This window comes from Natator depressus, chromosome 4 (genome assembly GCF_965152275.1).
Source record: "Natator depressus isolate rNatDep1 chromosome 4, rNatDep2.hap1, whole genome shotgun sequence".
Lineage (NCBI taxonomy): Eukaryota > Metazoa > Chordata > Testudines > Cheloniidae > Natator > Natator depressus.
Window position 1 is genome coordinate 114863408 of NC_134237.1, and position 26182 is coordinate 114889589.

Here is a 26182-nt window from a genome sequence, read left to right on the forward strand (position 1 = left end):
TGAATATATTAGAAAATGTAGTAAACATCCAAAAATATTTAAAATAAATGATATTCTAATGTTGTTTAACAGCGCGATTAATCATGATTAATTTTTTTAATCGCTTGACAGCCCTAATTTCCATTGATAATAATCAGCATTTACAAATAGGCAAAGTAATAAAACTGTTGCTTGAGAACTTATTAGAGTTTGATGTAAGGATATTTACTCTGTATATTTTGACATGTGATGTTGACAATTTGTGTTTAGACAGTAATAAAGCTTTAAGTTTTTGAATCTCAGCGTCTACTGTCATTAAATAATTATTGTCTACCCCCTCCATAATTTCCCACAACTGTGAAAATTTAACTTGCTAAAACTAAAAAAAGTTTCAAAAATAAACATCAATATTATCTGTCAAAATTAGAAAAAAAAAATTGAGTTCTGCCAAGCCGAAATATGTAGCGATGCCTGAGTAGCGATAGTTCAAAAACTCCCTGGCTGATCCTATTTACTTTGAAGTCAATGGAAATAAAGAGTATACAGCGACTTGCTAAATAAAGCCCTGTTTTGACATTCCAATGCTAACATATTTTCTTTAAATAAAAAAAGCAGCAAAGGAAAGAAAACCATAGCAAAAGCAGGCACCTTTGTTTTTTTGTGATTATCTGCTCAAAAAAATTATATTAGCACATTGCACACATTTAAAAAAAAACTGTTCAAAATACATTTCAGTTACATTTGTTGGCTGTCAGAGCTGTAAGACCAGAAAGGGGGAAGCTCAAATGAAGCAGGGCTGGACTGGGCCAGGGCTTCAGTTGGAGACCATGTAGGTCCTGCAGGAAGTGGCTTGGTGATTTACTCAGTGACACTCTTCTCTCTGAGGGTCTGATCCTGCTCCCATTGAAGTCAAATGATAAAATTAACATTGACTTCAATGGGAGCAAGGATGGGCCTAAATCAGTACGGAATTTATGCTTTTACGTGGTGTTTTTTACGAGCTTGTAATTACTATTGGTCATTAACAATTCCATAGCATTTTTTATACGAATAAGAATGTTAGCCCTACTGTCCTGACCAAAACTGAACTCCAGTACTCATATTTACCTACCTTAAATTCCTCCTGCAGTTTCAGTTATTTATGATATTTTTCTTTACATTGTCCAATATTTGTGTACTAGTGCTATTCATTTTCACATGGGCTATGCTTCCTCCCAGATGAGCTGGCATTTCAGGGGTAGGTATATATACACCTTCTCTACCACACAGGGGTTTTGTGGGACTCAGTTAGTGTTTGTAAAATACCTTGAGATGGAAATGCAAATTAGATTCTATTTTAAATACATTATTATTATAAATCTAAACCGCAATTATACATTTAAAAAAATATTTAGAAGAAATAAATATTTAACTCAAACTCCTTTATTGTCTCCCCAGACTCCTCCCTCCTATTTCCTTCTTCCACCCCAACAGCAAAGTCAGAACATTTGTTTTATTTAAGAGAAATATTTATCAAGCAGCTTAGTGTTTGGCACAGTACAAGCTGCAAATACACATATAGGCCAAAAATTTCAAATGTCATGAGTGATTTTGGAAGCCTCAATTTTTGGGTATCCAATTTGAGACACTTTAAATTGTCAGAAAGGGCTAAATTCATACACCCTCTAAAAATCAGGTTCATTTAAGGTCTCTTTCAGCTTGCTTACTTACACCGATCTCAGACTTGTCAATATTAATACCCCAAAATACATACAACTTTCCCAGCTTCACAACTTTCTTTCAGGTCTAAGCTACAACCACACACGCTCAAATGCACAATTTTAACTCGGACCTCCATACTTTTTCTTTTTCAAACAACACATTGTAGACTTCAATGATACAGATATGTCAATAGGTAATTTTTACCTTAATTTAGCTAAGTTGGAGTGTGATTATGAAGAACTAGATGTGAGCATAATAGCTGGGTATGTAGTTGGAATTGACAGGGAAATTTGTTTTGGAGTGGAGAGAGCTGTAAATGTCTTTAGGGTAGTGTGGCATGTGCGTTGAGATTGGTGTGCTTATGGATGCTCGTTTAATTGGTGATTTCCTTGAATTTTAGTGATTGTGTTGCTAGAAAACACACTTGAGCAATGTTAACTGTCCATTTAAAGTGGGGGCTTGTGTGGGATTAAATAAGAATATAATTTTTGGCTATGAGAAAATTATGTTAATTAGAAATTCTTTGGGTTAAGCGTTACATCAACACTGCCAAGGTGATCTTTCATGGGTGGACCTTCACTGTTTGGGTGGAATGTGGAATACTGACTGTATAGCACCAAATCTCTTGCGCCAGGTCCTACAGATGTGTTTCCATTGGAATCTAATGTTCCATGGTGCTTTGGGGGCAGGAAGGGATGGAGAACTGGACCACATGCTCTCTGAGATACCAATCTATACAGACTTGTAGAAAACCAGCTGGGGCTTTATTAACTCCCTATGGGTCATAGATCATAGTTGATCATAGAATATCAGGGTTGGAAGGGACCTCAGTAGGTCATTTAATCCAACTCCCTGCTCAAAGCAGGACCAATCCCCAATTTTTGCCCCAGATCCCTAAATGGCCCCCTCAAGGATTGAACTCACAACCCTGGGTTTAGCAGGCTAATGCTCAAACCACTCAGCTATCCCTCCCCCCCCAAAATACTGCGAAGAACAAAGGGGGGGTCCCATTCAGAGCTGTTACTGAGAAGCCAAAAGAGACTCCAGGAGAGAACACTATGGAGTGAAGTAGTACTGAGGGGCATTCCCCTATATAAATGGCTCTATGCACCCAAGATTTGGGATGTCCTTTCCCTGTGGACCCTGGAGATCCATGGTACTGACAGGACTTATCTTTGTGACCCTAGAAGCCCCTTCCTACTGAAGGGATAGTTTATAGAAAATGCCATGAAGTCAAACCTCACAGTATTTTTCTGCCTGTCTGACCCTCTCCTACAATGTTCTTGAGAAGGATCAATCTAGCTCCTTGTCAAGGTTCCTTCCCCACTCTGAACTCTAGGTCACAGATGTGGGGACCTGCATGAAAACCTCCTAAGCTTACTTTTACCAGCTTAGGTTAAAACTTCCCCAAGGTACAAACTATTTTACCCTTTGCCCTTGGACTTCCACTGCCACCACCAAACTTTATCTGGGTTCCTGAGAAAACATTGTTTGGAAACGTCTTTCCCCCCCCAGATCCTCCCAACCCTTGCACCCCACTTCCTGGGGAAGGTTTGGTAAAAATCCTCACCAATTTGCATAGGTGACCACAGACCCAAACCCTTGGATCTTAGAACAATGAAAAACCATTCAGTTTCCTTACAAGAAGACTTTTAATAGAAGTAAAAAAAAGAATCACCTCTGTAAAATCAGGATGGTAAATACCTTACAGGGTAATTAGATTCAAAACATAGAGAATCCCTCTAGGCAAAACCTTAAGTTACAAAAAAGACACACAGATAGGAATATTCATTCTATTCAGCACAGCTATTTTCTCAGCCATTTAAAGAAATCATAATCTAACGCATATCTAGCTAGATTACTTACTAAATTCTAAGACTCCATTCCTGTTCTGTCCCCGGCCAAAGCATCACACAGACAGACACAGACCCTTTGTTTTTCTCCCTCCTCCCAGCTTTTGAAAGTATCTTGTCTCCTCATTGGTCATTTTGGTCAGGTGCCAGCGAGGTCATCTTTAGCTTCTTAATCCTTTACAGGTGAGAGGATTTTTCCTCTGGCCAGGAGGGATTTTAAAGGGGTTTACCCTTCCCTTTATATTTATGACACTCCTCATTGGGAGTTTTGTCTCAGTAACGAATATGGGATTGGGTCAATTATTAATACATTACTAGCATCTGATTTGATTATGATATGTGTACATTTCACAAACAAAAAGATGTACTAGACATGTGTTATCACTACCTAAATGTGAATACTTTAGTACATCGTGGATAGGGTGACCAGACAACAAGTGTGAAAAATCGGGACGGGGGTGGGGGGTAATAGGAGCTTATATAAGAAAAAGACCCCAAAAATCGGGACTGTCCCTATAAAATAGGGACATCTGGTCACCCTAATCGTGGATAATACTAGCATTAGAATTAGTCCTAAAGAAGTAAGTAAAGATTTCAGATTATGGGCCACAGATTTTTTTCAAATTGATGTGCAAAGCCCTATATTAGCCAACCCAGTCACACATGGGCATATCAAATTTTAATTTAAAACTAAATCATATCAAGTAACAACCTTTGTGGAATTTTTTTTGAGGGCTTGTTTACATTCAATTCCTGTGCCAATTTAAACTAAATTGGCATAGAACATGATTTTAAATCAGTACAACTCTTTAATGTGGATGCAGTTACATATATATATACACACACATATAGCTAGATGATCACAACTGACTATCTGATGTAACTTAGCTAAACCAAAATAAACACCTTTCTGTCATTATAACTCCAGCCACACTTAGGGGTTGCACCAATTTAATAGTTTTTTCTATTATTTAGTCAAATCAGTGAAAAACTGAGTGTACACCAGGCCTCAGAGCATGCTCTTATTAGTAAAGCAAACACTGACTTTGTTTTTGCTGCTGTTATTTGTTTTCATTGCTGTCTGAATGACCCTTTTGTGGTGTCTGCCTTTGCCTGGATGGCTGCACCCAACTGCATTTAATTACACTTACTCAATAGTTTTATCCAGGCTCACTGATCATTACCCATCAAGTCCAATAACTATTATTTAAATCCAATGATTCAGAATTGGATAATTTATCTGTTATACAATTATTGCCTAAATATCCAGTGTAAACATGCAGAAAATCTGGAGGACTTGTTCTGACGGTGGTGATTAAAGGCAAAGAGCAAGATGGATGGAGTCAGTTGTGATCAGCTGGCTCAGTTTCCTGCTGTGCGCCAGTCTCTACCATTGTACTGGGCTCTGGGTACCAGACTTGCCATGGTCCTCCCCGCTCTAAAAGGAAAGCTGGCTTTGTTTGCCTGTAAGCATCTGCAAACTGTTCTGACACATGATCTACCCTCTCAGCAAGGCCACTCATTAGGCTGATTATCACTTCAAAGTTTGTATTATCATCCATCTCTAAAGGCAATTAGGAATGGGTGGCTTTGAGTATCAGACACTGGGTGACACTAAGTGACTCATCTTTATTGATTCTTTTGTGAGCAGAGACAGTGATTGAGATGATAGGATTGCAGCCTACCTGCCCCTTTGACTGGTAAATACTGAAGAAAACGGTGTGTAATTAACTGACAGTTAATATAGGTTCTGTTTAGTGTTCAGAGAGCACAATAGGAGAAGCTGCCCAAAAGGAACAAAGTAATGCAACTCCTTTGACAAGTTAAACTCTAAAGCCAACTGTGTAATTATCTGACAGTTAAAGGGGGGAGGGGGCAGGGGAGGGGAAGAACTCTGTTTAGCATTTATGAGACCAAAGGAATTCCTGTGTGTGAACAACAGAGACAGTTACGGACAATAATCATAACAGCTGCACAAAATATTTGTATAAGTTTGACTTTCAAATGAATGATGATTGGTTTCATGGACAGAGGAAACAATACAACTTTAGAGATGGAGCGCTAGTGATATAACTTGTATCAGTTTGTCTGTGAGAAATCAGTCGAGCTGTATTATAGGCCTATATTCTAAACAGCTTCCATTTTAGACTTACGAATTAGGGCTTGACTACATTTATGCTACAGTGGCACAAATGTGTAGCACTTCTGTGTAGATACTACCTACATCAAAGGGAGTGGTTCTCCCGTTGGTGTATATAATCCACTTCCCTGAGAGGCGGTAGCTAGGCCAACAGAAGAATTATTCCGTCAGCCTAGCTCTGTCTACATGGGGATTTATGTTGGTTTAACTGCATCGCTCAGGGATGTGGATTTTTCACCCCTGACCTAGTTAAACTGAACTAATTTTCTCATATAGACCAGGCCTAGATTCCAACCAGACCAATGTTTGGAAGGTCAGACTTGCCTGGTCTACAGTAGAAAATTGTACCAGCAAACCTCAGCACAGCCTGGCTTGCGCCTGCCCTTCCTTTTGTCTCCCACCAACAATACTCTCCACTTTCTCCAGCATAGTTTTTCTCCTTTATGGAGTAACATAAGCTGGTATAGTTTTACTTGGCACAGTGGCAGCATGGATGCACATACACCTGTACCAATATAAGCAGTCCTCCAGCTGCAATCCCACAGTGCAACCTTCCCTTCAGGAATGGGCTGTCTGATAGCACTTTTGAATTCCACTGTGCAGAGGTCCCAGTCAATGAGAAAGACAAAGCTGACCTGATTTTCATTTTAATAACTGTTAGGAAATGGAGATATATTAGCCTCATGCTGTCCTGACACAGCTGTAGTTGGAGCAGGTGGTCAAGACCAATTCACCTCGCTATAAAAGAGCAGGGACTGGAAGCAGAGAGTTCTGGAACAACCTTTACCTCCCCACACCTCAGGCCAAAATAGCCTCTCAGGGAATGCACAAGGCACATATCTGCTTGTGTAGGCTGCTGCAGGGGGTGGGGTTTCATGGGGCTGTTATGAGTGTGTGGGAAAGGAGTTTTATGCTCCCCTTCCCTCTGTGCCCATCCTCTCTGTTTCCATTGCCTTTTTCTCTATGGAAACTGGGAAAAGGGGAAAATAAAGGCCAGGTCCTTCTTACTTGGGTTAGTCCCTACTGTCCCACCTGTGCAGCAAGAGGTTGATTTGAGCTGGATGTGACCTCCTGTCCATGGGTGAAAAAGTTATAATTGGGAGGAAAACTACCTGAGGAGTAACTAGTTTGAGGGGTTTGGTTAGAGGCCACCATAACTAGAAGGGACTAGGATGTTCTGGGGAGTTGATAGAGAGGGATTGTGAGGGTGTTCTTCTTTCTTTTGGGGGGCGGGCAGAAGTCTTTTCACCCCTGTGCGGGGTGGTTGAGAGGGAGGTTGAACTGGTTGGTTGGTATCTCCCTTCTATGTTTCAGGGGAAGGGCCTCAGTAAATTAGGAAGTGTGGTTACCAGGGAGGGATAGTACCTTTGGCAATGGGAGAACAATGGTGTGTGGGTGAAGGTATGAGACTCACTTGAATAACATGTGTTGCAATACAGCTAAGCATACAGTCGCACACCTAGGAGCAAAGAATGAAAGTCACACCTATAGGATGGGGGACTATTTCAGAAAGCAGCAGCTCCCTTTGAAAGGGACTTATGGGTCACGGAGGATAACAAATGAACATGAACATAGATGCTGTGGCTAAGAAAGCAAATGTGATGCCTGAATATGCAATCAAGGAAATATAAAAACAGAAGTAGGGAGGTGCTATTACCACTGTATACAGTTAGTTAGACAGTTATTGAGATACTGTGTCCAGTTCTTGTGTCCACACTTCAAAAAGAATGTTGACAAATTGGAAAGAACTGAAGAAAAGAGCTACAAGAATTATTTGGGGTCTGGAAACCTGTTTTACAGTCATAGATTAAAGAAGTTCAATCTGCACGGTTTATATAAGAGAAGGTTAAGAGGTGACTTGCTCACAATCTATAAATATCTACACAAGGAGAAGATTTCTGATAGTATAGAGCTCTTTAATCTATTAGACAAAGGCATAACAAGATCCAGGGGCTTGAAGATAAAGCTAGATAAATTCAGACTTGAAATAAGGGACACATTTTTTAGTGAGGGTAATTAGCCACTGCAACAATTTACTTCGGGGGATTCTCCTCCATTGCAAAGTTTTTAAATCAGCACATCAAGATTGGATGTATATCTAAAAATATGCTCTAGCTCAGCTAGAATCCATGGGCTTGATGCAGGAACCACTTGTTGATATTCTCTGGCCTGCATTTTGCAGGAGGTCAGACTAGGATGATCATAATTGTCCCTTCTGACCTTAAAATCTATGACTCTGAGTAGGGAGAGTTAAGACGCAGTTTGGGGGACATTAGGAGTTGGGAGGGCAGCTGTACTGGCAGGATGGATAGAGCTTTGGACTAGGACTCAAAACTCCTGGCTCTGCCACTGACCAGCTGTGTGACCTTGGGCATGTCACTACACACCTCTGTGTCTGTTGTCCCTTTTGCACCCTTTGATTGTCTTATCTGTTTGGAATGTAAACGTCAAGGCAGGAACTGTCTCTCACTATGTGCTTGTACTATACCTAGCACCCCACTCTCAGGTGGGGCCTCCAGATGCTACTGTGTTACAAAAACAACATCAAAGCACTTCTCTGTCATTGCTAGTTCCTCCTCCACAAAAAGCATCCCTGGAGTTTCTGGGGGGGCAGGAAGTGTAGGATCAAGACTTATACTCGTACTTCAGTAAAACGAAGCAATGTGAGAACTTCACAATACAGCAGAAGCTAAAAGTAGCAGCTGGAAGAATTGTCAGCAGGCAGCAGAGTCCAAGGAAACTACATTCGCTGTAATTGTGTGTTGGGTTTTTTTTAATTCTATCCAAGGGGGAAAATCCTTGGTAAATTTAATAATTCCAGACTCACTTACATTACAAAGTTATGGGAAGGTTTTCAAATCCACATAGTTCCTCCTGGACATGTGACTGTATCTAGCACACCCCCATAAAGTACATAGAGTAACCAGATTGGGGGGGGGGGTGGGGAGGGGAAGAGAAGAAAACTGCAAACAATGATTTTGCTAATTCATTTTGACCTCCGCTAGCTGTTTGTAGGGTCCACACTACTTTCTCTGTCTCCCACTTTTACCTTGATTCCAGTGTAATCTGATCCAAACAAATTATATGTAAATGGTTGTTTTTATTTGAGCCTTGTTCATTGAGACACTTAACATACGATCAATTGACGAACAAGATAAGAAAAGCAAACAAAGATTAGCTTTTGTTTAGATAGTAGAATCACAGATAATGGCCTAACTAGAAATAGCCTGCACAGGCTCAACACTGAATGATATTATCTTTTAAAGTGCAGCATTGTGATCCCATACATTGTATTTTTCTGTTAGTACTACTCATGAAGCCTAATTTACATGAAGACTGATTTGTCAGTTCATTTTAAATAGGTACAGAATAGAAATAAGGCATATTTTTAGAGTGAGGGTAATTTTTTTGGCTGAAGCTAAGAGAAAATGTCTGAAATATAGATTATTTGCCTTTTAATCTCTATGTTTTGTCTCAAGAAAAGCAGACTCACTTGAATTGGAAGAAGGAGAGGATCACATGGAAAAAAGGAATAAATGCTTTGGTGAAGTTACAAAATGACAACAATCCTTCTAGGTTGAACTGCGGCTTTGTCTACACCAGGGATTCCCAAACTTGGTTCGCAGCTTGTTCAGGGTAGGCCCCTGGTGGGCTGCGAGACGCTTTGTTTACCTGGTTTCAGAGTAGCAGCCGTGTTAGTCTGTATTCGCAAAAGGAAAAGGAGGACTCGTGGCACCTTAGAGACTAACCAATTAGTCTCTAAGGTGCCACTAGTACTCCTTTTCTTTTTGTTTACCTGAGCATCCACAGGTACGGCCGCTCGCAGCTCCCAGTGGCCATGAACCAAGTTTGGGAACCCCCGGCTCTACACTACCCACCTTTTAGTGACACAGCTGTGCTGCTACAGCCGTGCTGCTAAACGGCGCAGTGTAACTGCTGTTCTGCCGACAAAAAACTTCCACACACCTTTGTCAGCAGGAGCGCGCTCCTGTCGACAAAGTGCTGTTCACACCGGCACTTTTCGTCGGTAACACTTTTGTCGTTCGGTGTGTGTGTTTTTTTAACACCCCTGACTGGGAAAAATTTTGCTGATGAAGTGCCAATGTAGACAAAGCCTGAGTTTCCTTGGTGGAGCAGTGTGGGAGATCTTGCACTGTCATTGTGAGTGCTGTATCTTTTCTGTGGATAAATGAATAATACTTTTCACTTCTGTAATATCTTCCATACAAAACACATTACAAACATGAATGAAATCAGTCTCATCACTTTCCTATGAAGTAGGTAGGGACTATATTATCTCTGTCACAGATGGGGAAACTGAGTCAGAGTGATCAACTGACTTCCCTAAGGTTAAACAGGAAGTCTGGCAGAGTGGGTAATTGAACCCACATCTCGTGACTCATAATCATGTGTCTTAACCAAAAGACCATAATTCCTCTAATAGGACCTCCCCCAAAATCCATTGATGTTAAGGGGTTTTGGATCAGGCCCACAAAGAACTTCAAACTTTACAGATATTTAACTGACACCTCTGACCACTAATGTCACATAATTACATTTTTAAAAAGAGCACTACAATTTTAAATGTACTGTGAAAAAAGGAGCGTAGTTCAAAGATATCAGTTCAGGGTCACGAGTTCTATATTTCAGAAAACACGTATGTACAATCGGAACACAACCAAATGTTTGCATTGAATATATCTGGACATTGACAACAAGCTTTTCTAAGAAGTCATGCATAAATATTATTCCACTGAGTGAAGCATTTTGTAAACAAATCCCATTAATTAAAACTCCAATTAACCTTAGTCTGTGTTAGAAAATCTGATTCACATTCCATCATGTTTTACATGTGTAATATGAAAGTGTATGTACACACACACACACACACACACGAGATGTGCAGGAAATGTTGGTGGAATGAGTGAATTATTATAAATTAGAGATGGACCCAAACTTCAAATTTCAGATTCAGATTTGGAAAGATATCTGAATTTTTTTCAAAGGTCAGGAGTTTTTAGATTTGAGACTTTGGTTTAGCCCAGTGGTTCTCAAACATTTGTACTGGTGACCCCTTTCACATAGCAAGCCTCTGAGTGCGCCCCCCACTCCCCATACATTAAAAACACTTTTTATATATTTAACACCATTATAAATGTTGGAGGCAAAATAGGTTTGGGGTGGAGGCTGACAGCTCACGACCCCCCATGTAATAACCTTGGGACCCCCCAACCCCTAGTTTGAGAACCCCTAGTTTAGCCCATTTTAGAGACATGGGCCCATTGTGAAGTTTAGTGGGATTGTACATGTGTAACAGAGAATGTAACTTCTCCTTGGTCTACATCACACAAAAGCTTTCAACCACCATTCAGTACCGTTATCAGGGGACTATGAGAAGACTGCAGTCTACCATGGATAACCTAAGCAGGGGTTCTCAACCTTTTTCTTCCTGAGGCCTCCCAACATGCTATAAAAATTCCATGGCCCACCTGTGACACAACAACTGTTTCTCAGTAGATTAAAAGCCAGGTCTGGCGATAGGGGATGCAGGCAAAGCAATTGCCCGGGGACCCATGGCACAGGGGGCCCCATGAAGCTAAGTTGCTCAGGCTTCAGCTTCAGCCCCAAGCAGAAGTAGACCTGTAGGAGGAATTTGAAGGAAAGGATAGTGGTCTTACAGATCACATCTAGGAGCACATTCCATTTCCCCGGGTTTCATGCAATAAAGCTCAAAGATGGTTATGGGAGAAGTAGACAAAAGAATAATGGAAATGTAGGGCTGGAAGGGACCATCATCTTGAGAGTTCATCTAGTTCAGCTCCCTGCGGTGAGGCCATTCCTGGCAGTTTTTTTCCTAACCAGTTCTTTTAAGTCTCCAATGATGGGGATTCCACAATCTCTCTTGGAAACTATTCCAGAGTGTAACTATCCTTATATTTGGAAAGCTTTTCCTAATATCTAACCTAAATCTCCCTTGCTGTAAATTAAGGAAATAACTTTTTGTCCTACCTTCAGTGGAATACAATTGATCGTCATCTTTTTTATAACAGCCCTTAACATACTGACGACTGATAGCAGGTTCTCCCTCCTTCTTTTCTCAAGACTAAACATGCCCAGTTTTTTAAACCTTTCCTCATAGGTCAGATTTTCCAAGCCTTTTATCATTTTTGTTGCTCTTCTCTGAACTCTCTGATTTGTCTCCATCTTTTTGTTAATATTAATTGTGCTAGTATCTGGTCACCATTAACCTTAGTGAAGACTGAAGTAAAATAGGCATTAAACACCTTAACTTTCTTGATGTTATCTGTTATTAGCTCACCTTCCCCACGAAGTAGAGGATCTACAGTTTCCTTCATCTTTCTCTTGCTCCTAATGTATTTATAGATCCTCTTCTTATTGCCTTTTATTTTCCTTGCTAGGTATAACTCATTTTGTGCCTTGGCATTTCTAATTTTGTCCATACATGTTTGTGCTATTCTTTTGTTCTCATTCTTAGCAATTTGCCCATGTTTCCTCATCCATGTCATTCAATGCTGGGAGATAGGACTAGCATCACTGGTAAAGTTGGAAGGGCTGCAGGGATGAGGGGGTGTACGGTTCAGACAATAGCAGATAAGTATGGATGGGCAAAGTTGTGAAGGGTCTTGAAACTGAAGACAAGAAACTTGAATTTGATGCAGTGAAAAAGGGGGAGCCAATTAAAGGATTCAAAGTGTGTGTGTGTGGGGAGTGGGGGGATAACATGGTCAGTATGGTGGATGACAACCATAGTAACAAGGTTTTGAATAGACTGGGGCAGGGGCATAGGATGTGGGTATTGGGGAGGCCAGAGAAGAGGAGTTTTCAGTATCACACAAGGAGATGACGATGGCTTGAATGAGAGTTCTAGTGGTGTGAGCAGCAAGAAAAGTTCAGATCTTAGAATGTTGTGGAGGAAGAGTGGCAAAATCCAAGGAGTTGGTGTGATATTATCTCTAGAAAAAATCTTATATGGAGTTAGGTTTATATAGAGAACAAAATATTCAGAACAGGAGTTTTATGCTGATTGATATTTGCTTGGGAGTCAAATTTGTTCTGCCTGAAAAAAGCTAGGGAAAGGGTCCCTCTTCTCTGATTCACTGAACAGAAGGTAATTGAAGGATCTCTTTATGGGAGGATTTACGACCCTTGAGCCGCAGTCGTTTTGAACTAAATAATAATGCATTTGCATCGTGACTGTATCTAATTTGAATTTCGTTTCCTGCCTAAACACTTTGAAAAGATGCATGCCTTGAGGTGTCTGCCTGAATAAAATTCCTGTGGAATTGAGGCTTACAAATAAAGTCTGTCGTGGTGCGTTAGAATCTGCTTTGCCCTAGAGAATAGCTCTCCTGATAAATTGTCTGATTTATAATGACAATTGCTCCCACTGTTGTATACATGTATACCTTACAGTAATGGGGAATTAAAGAGGCTTTCATGTGAACCAAATATTTAGCTTTGAAGTTGTGGGGAATGGAGTGCTCAGTACATCGCAGGAGCAGTCCCTAAGGAACTAACTTTTTCACTTTATAATTTCTTCTCAACATTTCTTCCTTCTCTATAATAATGCTATCTGAGTTCGTAACTACACCGTGTAGTCAGAATGCTGAGATTTCATAATGTAGGGTGGGTTAACATGAGCTTCTTTCTGGTTTAAAGAACTCAGGGCTTATTCTTTGCTCTGTTACCCAAGTTTTACACCAGTCTGATGCCCCTGACTCTGGTGTGAATTTAGTGTTCGCTAGTGAATCTTTTATAATAGGTTTGGTGTTTGACCATAAGATCCTCAGGAAGGGGCTTTGTTATCCATGTATTTGCAAAGTGCTGTGGACTATTACAGTACTCTGTAATCCATCCCTTTACTTCTTATGCCAGAGTCATACCAGCTCTGTAATTCTCTCTCTTGCCTGTTAGATATTTTCTATTTGCCTTGTGTCCTGCCCAGTTTGGATTAATCAAAGTGCACATGGAAAGCTGGTATGTTCTCCAGTTACTTAATACCCATGCCATAGGGGGAGCACTTCATTCCAGGTAGCCCTTTGTTAATGACAATATTAAAAATGACTTTTAAATTGGTTGTTATGAAACAAACAACAGTGAAATAAGCCAGTGTGAGAACTAACACACTGCTTACAATTAGTTCTGGTTGTTGGAGAATGGCACCCTTGCTGCTGGCACTGTAAAGTATACAATGTCACATTGCATGAATTATGTGGGGTCAGCCTTCCAATACACCCAAACTACTAGTTATTTATTAATTGGTAGTATTATGGGAGCGCCCAAAGGCCCCAGTCAGGATCTGGACCTGTGAAACAAACAAAGCAACTTAAAAAACCCCAAACAGGACAGAAGTGGATAATAATGAGGGTGATTCTAAGGAAATACATGTACAGGATCCAATTTTTTGAGGTGCTAAGCGCCTCCACCTTCAAATGTTTTGACTTCCATGGGAGTTAAGTTAATACCTTGCAGGGGTAGTTAGGGGACTAAGCTCTAAATAACATGTTTTCTCCATGGAGAATTGAAAAATGAGTAAAGGGCATAAGCAGACTTTTCACATACAGACCTTTGACACTCGTCACTGCTTTCAGTGCCTTCGACTTGCGCATGCCAGCTTTCCTTGCAAACTCCAGTGATTTTATGTGAACTATGTGAATGTTATATTGTTCCGTGGGGCTGTTAAATTGGGCAATTAAGCCTTTTGCTTGAAGAGAAGTTAACCAGTAACCCTAATAACATGGGAAAGTAGATAGTGTAGTAAGTAATAGAAATTTTAACAGTGCAATTGACTGCAGTTACAGGAGGCTTAACTCCATTCCTTTATTAGGGTTGTAACATATTCAGCCCTTACTAGAGGGTCTGTCTACACTAGACCCTCTAGGTCTGTCAACACTAGTGAATTTTAGTGCAAACAGCACCAGCTGAAGCACTCGTGAAAGACTTCATGTCAACACATACAAGTGCTCCAAATGCTTCCCAAGCATTCCAGGTACCACTGCAACTGCACCAGAACCAAGCAAAGCTGCCTGGCATAGACAGGACGTGCAGGCAACGAAGCTGCACTTGGTCAACCATTCTTCAAGCACAACGACACGATGTTCTTGATCAGTTTTCAGTGACAAACCTCAGAGCACTGGCTCTATCACCTGTCAAACCCAACCACTGGCTGCATGCATGAGGAAGCTCTTGGCTCTGCCTATTACCCCCACTCCTCTGTTGCTCGCAGGTTCAGGAGCAGCCAAGGGAGTGCTCAGCTGGTCGTCCTCCTGCCAATCACCCCCCTGCTTCTCCAAGGGAGTAGTCATGCAGGATGCAAACAGGTTCCTTAAAATTAAAAACCAAAGTCAAAATCCCATTTACAAACAGTAACAATTCTTCCCATCTCAAAACTAGTTTTTTCAATTTTAATGAAGAAACTAATTTTACTTTAACTCTCACCCCTAACTCCTCCTCCTGACATGTCACCTGAAAAACACAAGGTAAACATGTATTGAACACATTGCAAACATGCATGCTCATGTATATACTTAACACATGTACTCACCGCACTGAGAGCTGTGGTTGGCACCGTGGGTAGAATATAGGGCACAGAAGGTTAGTAGCTCATTATGATCCAAGCTTTCTAAAATTTTCAATGATTAGCCTTAAACATTTTTCAAACAAGTACATTTGGACTTCTTGGAAATAGGTGTAACAGTAACAGAACACAAAAGGCCAACTCCAGACTTAAGTGATTTAATGTGAAGGGGGTTTAATACTATTTCCAAGCTACAATTTAAAAGAAGGCTTTTAAAATAGATTTTTACTATTATGTGTAATGTATCGAGTTCCACAGATGTACATGGTGCTTTATAGACATGCAAGACAACGTCTTCTCTTCCCAGAAGACCTTGCAATCTTGATTACTATTAAAAAGTGGTAACCAATCACAAAAGGATGCAGGGAAGGGAAGAAGAGTTAATAGAGAACAATGAAAAAAGGGATGCTGTTCTTCAATGGGAAGCGATGAGTGCTGTGTGCGCTCAGCATCTCTGAAAGGCAGGCCGCTCATTTAGGAACCTACACATGGATTTAGGTGTCTGTGTCTAGGCATCCAAGCCTGAAAATTTTAGGCACATAGTAAGTTATCATAAAAGACATTGGGCCAAATTCCAAAGTCCTTACTCAGTTCTTACACTGACAAAAGCCAGATTGGCATCTGATTGCGCCTGAAGAGAGAATGAGTAAAAACTGAATAAGAACTTCAGGATTTGGGCCATTGAGATTGGAGCTGGAAAAGACCTCAAAGGTCATTGTTACCATTGCAGAATTATTCCCTTAACGAGACATGTCAGTAGTGTTTCACTATGATTGTTATTGTTTCTTAGTCCTTTTTTTCACAGTAGGATGTTTTCCCAAGGAGCAGCGCAGATTCTCATTCACATAACGCACTTTGACCCAAAGATAAGAGCATGATATTGCCTGAGACACTTAATTAAGAGAACATCTTCCCATTGGTCTGTAGCTGCAGCCTTCAGAAGCATGATCTTGTTTCGGAGTTGTCAAGGTTCCTCCCCCACTCTGAACTCTAGGGTACAGATGTGGGGACCTGCATGAAAAACCTCCTAAGCTTATCTTTACCAGCTTAGGTCAAAACTTCCCCAAGGTACAAAATATTCCACCCTTTTGTCCTTGGATTGGCCGCTACCACCACCAAACAAATACTGGTTACTGGGGAAGAGCTGTTTGGACACGTCTTTCCCCCCAAAATACTTCCCCAAAACCTTGCACCCTACTTCCTGGACAAGGTTTGGTAAAAAGCCTCACCAATTTGCCTAGGTGACTACAGACCCAGACCCTTGGATCTTAAGAACAATGAACAATCCTCCCAACACTTGCACCCTCCCTTTCCTGGGAAATGTTGGATAAAAAGCCTCACCAATTTGCATAGGTGACCACAGACCCAAACCCCTGGATCTGAGAACAATGAAAAAGCATTCAGTTTTCTTACAAGAAGACTTTTAATAAAAATAGAATTAGAAATAAGAAATCCCCCCTGTAAAATCAGGATGGTAAATACCTTACAGGGTAATTAGATTCAAAACATAGAGAACCCCTCTAGGCAAAAACCTTAAGTTACAAAAAAGATACACAGACAGAAATAGTTATTCTATTCAGCACAATTCTTTTCTCAGCCATTTAAAGAAATCATAATCTAACACATACCTAGCTAGATTACTTACTAAAAGTTCTAAGGCTTCATTCCTGGTCTATCCCCGGCAAAGACAAAATATAGACAGACACACAAACCCTTTGTTTCTCTCCCTCCTCCCAGCTTTTGAAAGTATCTTGTCTCCTCATTGGTCATTTTGGTCAGGTGCCAGCGAGGTTACCTTTAGCTTCTTAACCCTTTACAGGTGAGAGGAGATTTCCTCTGGCCAGGAGGGATTTTAAAGGGGTTTACCCTTCCCTTTCTATTTATGACACGCCCCCCAAATCTCAGCTAGGGTGAAACACTGGCTGGGATTTCTTCCTGGAGCTCTAGGAAAAACAGAGTTAATAAGACACATGCATCTCTAAATATACTACCAAGTACATAAAGACTAACAATATTTTCCACATCTCAAGGATGATTTTAACCAGTTGATTCTGGGAAACTTTCACGTGAGAGTGCATCAGCCACTTTGTTAGAAGCTCCTGAGATGTGTTGGATGTCGAAATCAAAATCTTGGAGAGCTAAACTCCACCGAAGAAGTTTTTTGTTAGTTTCTTTGACGGTGTGAAGCCACTTCAGTGCAGCATGGTCGGTTTGCAGGTGGAAACGCCGTCCCCAAACATATGGGCGTAGCTTTTCCAGAGCGTAGACAATGGCGTAACATTCTTTTTCAGTGATTGACCAGTTGCTTTCCCTCTCAGACAGTTTTTTGCTGAGAAACACTACAGGGTGGAATTCTTGATCAGGTCCTTTCTGCATTAAAAACTGCTCCCACACCACGCTCGGATGCATCTGTGGTTACTAGGAACGGTTTGTCAAAGTCTGGGGCCCTTAGTACAGGGTCAGACATGAGTGTCGCTTTAAGCTTGTTAAAGGCCTTCTGACACTTTTCGGTCCACTGCACAGCATTTGGCCGTTTCTTTTTGGTTAGGTCTGTCAGTGGGGCGGCAATTTGGCTGTAGTGCGGTACAAATCGTCTGTAATAACCGGCCAAGCCTAAAAAGGATTGAACCTGTTTCTTTGACTCTGGGACAGGCCACTTTTGGATAGCATCCACTTTGGCCTGTAGGGGGCTGATAGTTCCTTGACCCACCTGGTGTCCAAGGTAAGTCACTCTGTTTAGGCCTATTTGACACTTCTTAGCCTTAACAGTTAGTCCTGCCTCCCTTATGCGCTCAAGGACTTTTTGTAGATGTTCCAGGTGGTCTGCCCAGGAATCCAAAAATATGGCCACATCGTCAAGGTAGGCGACTGCATATTCTCCTAATCCCGCTAGGAGACCATCTACAAGTCTTTGGAAGGTGGCGGGTGCATTTCGCAGCCCGAAAGGGAGTACATTAAATTCATACAGCCCGAGATGTGTGGTGAAGGCTGACCTTTCCTTGGCAGATTCATCTAGCGGTACCTGCCAGTATCCCTTGGTTAAGTCCAAGGTAGAGATGAACTGGGCCCGTCCCAGTTTCTCTAATAGTTCATCTGTGCGTGGCATTGGATAGTTGTCGGGGCGAGTTACAGCATTTAGCTTACGGTAGTCCACGCAAAAACGTATTTCCCCATCTGGTTTGGGAACAGAACCACTGGAGATGCCCATGCACTTTCAGAGGGGCGGATTACACCCATCTGTAACATATCCTGGATCTCCCGTTCTATAGCAGTTTTAGCTTGAGGAGACACTCGGTAAGGTTGGACTCTAATTGGGCGAGCATTACCTGTGTCCATGGAGTGGTATGCCCGTTCAGTCAGTCCTGGGGTGGCTGAGGACGTTGGCGCGTAGCTAGTGCACAGCTCCTGGATCTGCTGTCGCTGCACACGCCCAAGGGTCATGGAGAGGTTCACCTCTTCCACACCACCAGCACATTTCCCTTCATAGTAGACACCTTCAGGCCACTCAGCGTCGTCTCCTCCCTGGGCTGTAAACTGACAAACCTTTAATTCTCCTGGCAAAAATGTCTGCTAGTGCCTGGCACACACTTTTAGCCCTGGTGTTGCTTAGAGCTACTGCTTCCGGCCATCGGGTGGCAAAATCCATGAAAGTCAGTATGTACTGCTTTCCTCTGGGTGTCTTTTTCGGAAAAGGACCCAGAATATCCACAGCTACTCGCTGAAATGGAACTTCAATGATGGGGAGTGGCTGGAGAGGGGCTTTGACCTGGTCTTGGGGTTTTCCCACTCTTTGGCACACCTTACAAGACTGGACATAGGTAGAAACATCCTTGCCCATCTCCTCCCAGTGGAATGACTCCCCCAAACGGTCTTTGGTCCTGTTCACCCCAGCATGGCCACTAGGGTGATCATGGGCTAAGCTCAAGAGCTTGGCCCGGTATTTAGTTGGAACTACCAACTGTCTCTGAGGATGCCAGTCTTCCTGGTGTCCACCAGAAAGAGTTTCCTTGTATAAAAGTCCTCTTTCTACAACAAACCTGGATCGATTAGAAGAGCTGAGAGGCGGTGGGTTGCTCCGTGCTGCCGTCCAAGCTCTCTGGAGGCTTTCATCTGCTTCCTGTTCGGTCTGGAACTGTTCCCTTGATGCTGGAGACATCAGTTCCTCATTGGATTGTGGACCTAGGCTTGGTCCCTCTGGAAGCGATATAGGGAATGGAGCTGTTTCTGTTGACTGTGAACCGCTCTCCGCTGGTGCACTATGTTGGGATTCAGGCTCCGGCTGAGCCTCTTGTGTCGGGTTATCGGCTGCTGCCAGTTCAGGGTCGGTGGGGCCCTCTGGTGTTGAGGTTGCAAGTACTGGATTCAGTGCTGACAATGGGTCTGGTGTTGGTTGTTCGGCTGGTTCCGGTTCTGGGACTGGTTCCGTCTGGGTCTCTGGGACTGGATCCACTACTGCTGTTGCAGACATTGGCCTGGGGTCCGGGTCCATCACCTCTGACCGGGTCCTTCCCTTGGTGAATCCATGCTGACTGTTCCTGATCACTTTCCTCTCATGTAAGTGCTTCAGGATTGATTCTTTGAGGACCTGCTCCATGATTTTTCCAGGGACTGAGGTGAGGCTGATAGAAGTTTCCGGAACAGAGCTAGGCCTCACGGCTTGTTTAGCCTGGCTGCGGGTGACCGTTCCCACCCTCTTGGCCTGCTTCACATGATTGGCCAAGTCTTCCCCCAACAGCATGGGGATGGGATAATCATCATAGACTGCAAAAGTCCACATTCCTGACCAGCCCTTGTACTGGACAGGCAACTTGGCTGTAGGCAAATCGAAAGAGTTGGACTTGAAGGGTTGAATCGTCACTTGGATCTCTGGGTTGATTAAATTGGGGTCCACTAAGGAAGCATGGATAGCTGACACTTGTGCTCCGGTGTCCCTCCACGCGGTGACCTTCTTCCCGCCCACACTCACAGTTTCCCTCCGCTCCAAGGGTATCTGGGAGGTATCTGGGCCTGTGGACCTCTGGTGCGATTCCGGTGCAATGAACTGTAATCTGTTGGGGTTCTTGGGGCAGTTGGCCTTTACATGCCCCAGCTCGTTACATTTAAAACATCGTCCAGCTGACGGGTCACTGGGGCGAGGAGGGTTGCTGGAGAACGGGGTGGTGGGACGATAAGGGGTCTGGAGGGTTCTTTGGGAGGTAGGTGGGGCTTTGGGCGGCCCCCGGTAATAGGGTGTGGTCTGGGGTTGTCTCTTCTGGTCTCCGCTCCAACTGCGACCAGTTTTCTTCTTCTCTGCCACCTCCACCCATCTGGCTCCAATCTCTCCTGCCTCGATTACAGTTTTGGGCTTCCCATCTAGGATGTATCTTTCTATTTCCTCAGGAACACCCTCTAAGAATTGTTCCATTTGCATTAGGAAGGGCAAATTTACTGGAGATTCAACACTTGCTCCGGATATCCAGGCATCCCAATGTTTCACAATGTGGTAGGCATGTCGGGTAAATGACACGTCTGGTTTCCACCTTAGGGCTCTGAACCTCCGACGAGACTGCTCGGGTGTTATCCCCATTCTGACTCTCGCCTTGGATTTAAACAGTTCATACTTGTTCATGTGTTCTTTAGGCATTTCAGCCGCCACCTCAGCTAAGGGTCCACTGAGCTGCGGCCTCAGCTCTACCATGTATTGGTCAGTAGAGATGTTGTACCCAAGGCAGGCCCTTTCGAAGTTTTCTAAGAAGGCCTCAGTATCATCACCTGCCTTGTAGGTGGGGAACTTTCTGGGATGGGGAGTGGTACCTGGAGAAGGATTGCTAGGGTTTGTTGGTATATTCTGCTGAGCCTTTACCTTCTCCATCTCCAGTGCATGCTTCCTCTCTTTTTCCTTCTCCTCCTCCACATGCTTCCTCTCTTTTTCCTTCTCCTCCTCCACATGCTTCCTTGCCTTCATTTCCCTCCTGTGGGCAGCCTCCTGTACCTCCTTTTCCAGCCGCATGAGTTCTATCTGTCTTTCATGTTCCTTTTGTTTTTCCTCAGCCTGAAATCTGGCTAATTCCATCTTTTGTTGTGCTGTGGATTCTGTCATCCTAACCTCTCTGTTTTTAACTAAGTTTACACCCGAGGTTTAGAAATAAACAAACAAAACTTGGCTGTAAAATTTTGCTGTGCTGGAATAGAATACCTATTCTCTGATAGTGATTGTCAGCCTACAGAAAAAGACAATTCCCTTGTCTCTGCTCTGGGCCCAAATCAAAGCAAAAACTTCCAACTACTTTGAAACCTGTTTACCCAGCCCAAAGAAAAACCAAGTTTCCTTTTTAAACTTGTGCTCCTTGTAAAAAATCAAAATAAATAAAAAAAAAAACCTGCCACTTTTGTCTCCAGGCAAATGGGTAGAACACCCCCCCTTCAATTTACTTTTAGGGAAAAAAAAAAACTCTGGGTTGGAAGACTGTGAATTTCCCTGCAGGAGTTAAGTACCCTGCCTCCAGGCAAAGAAAACCTGCAATTCACAAAGATAATCCCCTTTTGTCTCTGCTTGGCCACAAAGCAGAGAAAAACAAGCTACTTTCTGGACTTCCTTTCCAAAGGAAAAAAAAATCTCCTTTTTTAAAATCTGTATTTCTAGTTCAACAAATCTCAACTGGATCTCAAAACGATTTCAGGTTAATCCCACCACTCTGCCACCATGTCAAGGTTCCTCCCCCACTCTGAACTCTAGGGTACAGATGTGGGGACCTGCATGAAAAACCTCCTAAGCTTATCTTTACCAGCTTAGGTCAAAACTTCCCCAAGGTACAAAATATTCCACCCTTTTGTCCTTGGATTGGCCGCTACCACCACCAAACAAATACTGGTTACTGGGGAAGAGCTGTTTGGACACGTCTTTCCCCCCAAAATACTTCCCAAAAACCTTGCACCCTACTTCCTGGACAAGGTTTGGTAAAAAGCCTCACCAATTTGCCTAGGTGACTACAGACCCAGACCCTTGGATCTTAAGAACAATGAACAATCCTCCCAACACTTGCACCCTCCCTTTCCTGGGAAATGTTGGATAAAAAGCCTCACCAATTTGCATAGGTGACCACAGACCCAAACCCCTGGATCTGAGAACAATGAAAAAGCATTCAGTTTTCTTACAAGAAGACTTTTAATAAAAATAGAATTAGAAATAAGAAATCCCCCCTGTAAAATCAGGATGGTAAATACCTTACAGGGTAATTAGATTCAAAACATAGAGAACCCCTCTAGGCAAAAACCTTAAGTTACAAAAAAGATACACAGACAGAAATAGTTATTCTATTCAGCACAATTCTTTTCTCAGCCATTTAAAGAAATCATAATCTAACACATACCTAGCTAGATTACTTACTAAAAGTTCTAAGGCTTCATTCCTGGTCTATCCCCGGCAAAGACAAAATATAGACAGACACACAAACCCTTTGTTTCTCTCCCTCCTCCCAGCTTTTGAAAGTATCTTGTCTCCTCATTGGTCATTTTGGTCAGGTGCCAGCGAGGTTACCTTTAGCTTCTTAACCCTTTACAGGTGAGAGGAGATTTCCTCTGGCCAGGAGGGATTTTAAAGGGGTTTACCCTTCCCTTTCTATTTATGACAGGAGTGTAGATTAATTAATTAAAGTTGCAAGCACATTTTTCCCTGTCAGACTTTTGACTGGTTCTGAAATGTGTGTGGACAGTTTAAAAGAAATATCTTCTGTCAGCACAATCGCACCAGCTTCACTTCATATTTTGTTTAAAACAAAAAAGAACAGATGCCTGATAAATTGTAGCACCAGGGTTGAAACTCGCATGGTCAGCACTGACTTCATAACTGTGTGAACAAACCCCTTGGGCCAGGGCTGATTTCTGTTACATGAGTGCAAACCCACAGTAAGACTTTTGAATTCAGTGAAGGTTTTCAGGATTTATATTGGTGTAAATGAAATCAGAATTCATCTCCGCAGAAGGACAAACCATTGAAACTGTTTATACACAGTCTGAAAAAAAGTTGTAGCACATTTTGGCACTTAACAGGGGGGAATGGGCAAGCTGAGGAAAGTCTGGGTTTGGCTTCTCCTATTCATCATAAACGTTTCTGAAACTGAATTTCTTCTGCACCCTATGCTCCAAGGATAGGTTCCCAGAGTGCAGGGCTCTTAATCAGTCACATTCAGAAATTATTGGCCCTACCCTAACCCTTGTGCTGCAGTGGTCATGTTCTCACTTTTCAGCTTTCTGAGGAAGTATCTAACCCTAATTTCATGCCCTCAGTCTGGGGAGGGTCACCCAGAATATAAGGATCTGGCACGTGTGGGAATCTGTGCCACAATGCGAGCAACACGGTGTCTGCTAAACCTGACCTCACAGTGACTGTGTTAGGCTCAGCTCACTCAAACTGGTTGGGATTTCCACCTGATTCATTCATAGAACTATAGTGAATATTGCAAAGGGCATATCACACACCTGTGATTCCAGCATGGCATGACACGCTTTATCTCCTCACAAGCTATCTACCTTGTACACAGGCAACTGAGGCAGCTTGTGAAGAAGTAATCTGCTACTGGTAAGGGCCATGAGTAGATTATGTCCACTGGGGAGTAACCAGGGAAGGAAATGTACTTTTTCAAGTCACAATTTCTTCCCTGGACTGCTCCAAAGGTGGTGCAGCTATGCACCATCCCTTATCTAGCTGAGATGTAAAGTCTCAATCTTGTCCTAAGAAATTAAGGGTCAACCCAAAGTCCTTACTGATGTCAGTGAGAGTTTCTCATGAAGGAGGGATGAGCACAGGTGTCAGGATTTGGTCTTAGATGCCCAGTGAATTCAGTGGGAATTGAGAGTTCTCTGCACTTTTCAGGAAATCTCTAACTTTCAACATAAATAGACGAAAATGTTACCTTTACAAGGACACTGCTGTTTGGCATAAGGCCCCAAGCTAGTTTTTTATAAGGTTTTTTTTTCTTTTTGTAAGAATAATATGAATGGAAAAGTCGTTATGGCTTGTTCTCATTATAATGAAAAGCATTTTGCATTTGAACATCACTTGCCACGTTGTGAGTCCAGCTAACACTGGAATGTGAGTGCCTGAAAACCAGAATATGAACATTACCAGAAAGTGAGTATTAAAAAAAAAGTGACACTGACGACTGTTTTCAATTTGCATTTCATGCAGCTGAGAGAAAGTAAATAAATGGTATCAATAATAAAAAGAAAAGTAGATTTTGAGAAATCCTTTGAGCCAAGTTCTGGTTGGCATTTGTACCTAGCTGCATAAGGAAGCACCCCAAATCTGGTTCCCCCAAAACCTACAGAAAGACCATATCACAGGCCTCTGCAAGAGGTTCAGAAAAGAATCATGGAGCAACATTCATTGTGAGGTCCAGGGGCCAGGAATGTTCATTTAAGCTTGTATATGCCCTTGCCTGGCCATAGTCCTGCAGATGACACATGCACCTGGAAAAAATCATCTAAACAGAGATAATGTGCATGGGGCCATAGGAGGCACAAAACTAATACCACAGTCGGTGCTCTAAAGGGCTCAGTTGTATCTGATGAGCACAGACTGCTGTTGGGGGTGGTGAAGAACTACACTACTACAGGGGATCTCTGGAAGGCCATGATCTCACCTCCCCACTGCTTTTCCCCACCCCCTTTGGGGTGGCTAGCATCCCAAGGCACATTAAGAGAGACTACAATTGCAAAACTTCTTTGCTCTTGCCTCCCCTGAGCACCAACAATGATGCCTTTTTGAAAGGGAAACCCAAAGAGCTCTAGAATGTGCCCAGATGTCTTTGAAAATCAAAGCTGTTTGCTAGTACAGCTGACTGAAATTGTGTTTCAGAAAAAAATGTGGTAAATTTTTTTCATGAAATACAAACATTTTGGTGGGAAAATAATTTTCAATCAGCCTTTGATTTTATTCCCCCCTCCCCCGGAAATGTCAAATTGAAAAGACAATTTGTTTAATTTCAAATTGTATTTTGTTTCATTAAAAAAAAGTCTATTAAAATAGAAATGAAAATTTGCTTTTAGAAATTTCTCATGAAAAATAAAAAAAATTTTGCTCAAAATTTCTCATGGTAAAAATGTTTTTGACCAACTACAGTCACTAGCAATAGAAGTAAAGATTTTTCTTTAAATACATGTATGTTGAGAATCCTATAAGCAAATATCCGTTTTGTCATTTACACTGTCAAACACAAATATTGGGAATGACAGTTTTTAAATCTGGAAAAAGCTCAGCAATGCTGTCTTAACCATTTCTGAAATGCCTTGAATGAGAAGTATAACCACATCCTGCTGAATATCTGGATAGTAATAACATGGTGTGAAACTTTGCGGAGATGTGTCCCAAATAATTAACCTCTTTGGTCAACTTCCTTTTGTCTGGTGCCAGTTGCCATATGGAACCTCTAAAATGTTCATTTACGATCAATGGAGAATTTGCTCTGTTGTTGTGGTGTTATTTTACTTTAGAGATAAAACTTTTTTTTTATAAGTCCATTGAGATTTTAACTCATTAATAAAAATAAATATTTAGACAGAAAATAAACAATTACTTATTCATAATGAATTATTTTTACTCGTGCTGGGTGAACCAGTTGAGATAAAATTGAAACTGACTCAAACTGAAAGAGTCAAACAGAACCAATTTTTTCTTCAGTTAATAAAAAGTTCCATTAATTTTTTCGGGGGGAGGGTTATGACATTATTTTGCATTTACACTTGCCTCCATCCTTCCTGGCTGTAGCTGAGGCTAGAAGCACAAGAGTCAAAATACTGGCCTTCTGTCCATTTTGTGCCAAATTTGGAAAGAGCCATAAATCCCACAAGAAACCATACTTGCTTGAGAATTCCAGCCCAAGGGCCTGATCCTCTTCCTGCTGTAGTCAGTGAGAGGCCATTTACTGATTTCAA